This window comes from Macadamia integrifolia, chromosome 4 (genome assembly GCF_013358625.1).
Source record: "Macadamia integrifolia cultivar HAES 741 chromosome 4, SCU_Mint_v3, whole genome shotgun sequence".
In the NCBI taxonomy this organism is placed as follows: Eukaryota; Viridiplantae; Streptophyta; class Magnoliopsida; order Proteales; family Proteaceae; genus Macadamia; species Macadamia integrifolia.
In genome coordinates this window covers 27,032,362-27,035,229 of record NC_056560.1, presented here as the reverse complement: position 1 = coordinate 27,035,229, position 2,868 = coordinate 27,032,362, and positions in this window count along the sequence as shown.

Below are 2,868 nucleotides of genomic sequence, written 5' to 3'. Positions count from 1 at the left end.
CAAAAAAAAAAAAAATATTAAAAAAAAAAAAAAAAGAAGAGGTTGAAGGATAGCAATTTCATGATTCTACCAACCTTGTCCATTTAAATAGAGGGTATAAAATTTTGTAAGGGAAGTGAAAGTTTCCAAACCTAAAGAAGGAAACTTTAGCATTCATTAATAAACATAATTATATAAAATACTTAAATTTTGTACTATATTTGTAATGATCCTTTTTAATTTTTATTTTTATTTTGCTTTTCATTCAGCTCCGTTTGGTTGCAAGGAAAATCGAAGGGAAAGGAAATGAAGTTTTCAAAAACTTAATAAGGAAACTATTGTAATCATTACCCATAGGTAATGTTATTAACCCCCAATCATTTCATATTTTATTATTGAATTTCACTTTACTTTGAAGTTTAAAATGTATAATATCATATAAAACAGATTCCTACAATCTTAACATGAAATGCATTAGAATATAAATACCTAGTCAACTAACAAAACGACCCCAACAAGAAAGGAAAATTTCATATTTTGTAATTTATCTTCACTAGTTTAGATTTCTTTAAGTATTCAACTGTTATCATCAAGGTTTTCAATATATATATATATATATATATATATTTTTTTTTTTTGTTGGATTTGTTAATGTATCATATTTATTACCTAATTTCTATTTAATCATTTTATGTAGGTCCAAACTTTTTTATTTTTTTCTCCTAAAGAAAGTTTACTTTCTACTTTTCCCTAAATTATGTATGAGACTCCCTAGCTGAAATGTCTATAAATGCATTCGGAACTTGCAGCATTCTTTACGTTGTCATTTGCCTTATTTTCAAACTTTCTCTCTTTAAGTCAAAGATTAAAAAAAAAATGTTTTTAAAAAAATTTGAAATCGTATTTGCAATTATGTCTTTTTCAGGAGATGTCATAGTTGGCTTATGTTTTTTGAGTACATATATGAAATGATAAGATTTCATTCCTTGGAAAGAAAAAATATGTTATGCTTAAGAGAATAAAAGAGAGAAAACAAAATAAAATTACAAATTATTTGACACCTTAAGGAGTATCGCTAAGAAAATCTCTATATTGGGGGGTTTAATTACCTATGGCTTCTGTTTCTCAACTTAGTAATGCAAGTGTATGGATGACCCAATATTTTTTTTTCACTAAAAAGGGCAGATAAATTTTGTCCTTTAATTTAATGGAGAATTAGCATTTACTGAAGACAAATAATGGTGAGGGTTGAACACAAGTAGGTGTTGTATATTTTTACTAATTATTTTTAGGAAAAATTTCCTCGGAGCCATAAGGGCAAGAGACACTAGCACTTCTATTTCTATCTCTCTTATTTTGACATAAAATGACCTCACTGCTCTCCAATGTACAATACCATTTTAATGCACCTCATTAATGTGCTTCTCTATGGCACTTGCTCAAAGACTCTTCTCCCAAATTTATATGTGGTGAATGGTGAAGTGAAAAGATAATTTTTGGGAATATTTCTATTTTGAATTTAAAAACTCTCTTATTGGTGCTTATTCATCTACTTATTCATTATTTTGCATCAACATGCACTATATAGATTTGGATATTAGATTTGGTTCCTCTCTATCCAGTTGTACCCTCCAACTCACAACATCCATGAGGTGTGGTCCCACAATCCGAAGGTGGTCCCCACACCCCATGGATGGTGTGAGATGGGTTAGGGAGTACATCTGGATGAAGAGGATCCGGGCTCGGATGTTATGCCTTTATCAGATTCCACATGCTAAATATAGATGAAAACTCTTCCTAGCATTTTTAATTAGTGATTTTTTTTTTTATTCTATTTGTTTTCATAAGTATACTTGACTTTAATTAGTTTAAATATAAATAAATTTTAAAATTATAATCAATTATTATGTCAAAAATCCAACTAAGTCTCAATTGCAAGGCATTCCAATTCAAGCACCTCTTCTCCCATGTGGTATTGTCACCCATAGTTGGTGGACTTGTTATTCATGCCATTATATGGTTGATGATCAAATTTGAAACCAAACTAAATTCTTCAATTTTTCTTTTTGAACTTTACTGATCTAATAAAGAAGAGGGGACCTCCTCTATTAAGGAATATCTCCTTTTTATTGTCAACTTCTTCAGGCAGTTTCCCATTGCTTCCTTTATCCAAAGTTCAACGGAATCATTAATAATTTGTACATGAAAATCTTCCCCTAGTTAATAAACTCGATTAAATTTAGTCCCATAAGATGAGACAGGATATTTGATGAACTTATATCCTTTTTCATTCTAATCGAAGATAGAAATATGGTTGATAATTTTTTGTAGATTTTTCTCTAGGATTATAAGAATAAATTCTGGTATTTACCCTAAACTTTTAGTGCATGTTTATTGGATTTTATTTCGTTTTGTTTATCACAAATTATTGATCTGTTCCAACATATTTTGGTGGCGATTCGAATGGATTTTTTTAGATCAATGTTGGGTTTCGGTCTTGGGTCATATGGTGCAACCCGATCGATTACGACCCAATGAATCGATCTGACTCGGAACAATATATGTATTATCATCTTGTTGAGCATATATTGTGAGATTTGTGGTTTTTCGTTTTTAGGGTTTCTGGGTGAGTTTTTTTACCTTAATTTAGATGTTCTTGAGAGATTCCCATTATAACTTTTCTTTCAACATAGTGAATGATCATCTTCTTCTTCGATCAAGGATGTAGCAAACCACATCAATATATGAACCTCATTAAATCTCTATATCTTACATAAATCTATGTTTATTTTCTTCGTATTTATTGATGTTTGTTCCAACAGATTTTATAATTTTTTATATATTTTTTTTAAATCCATTTCATGGCATATGTTTTTTTTTTTTTTTTTT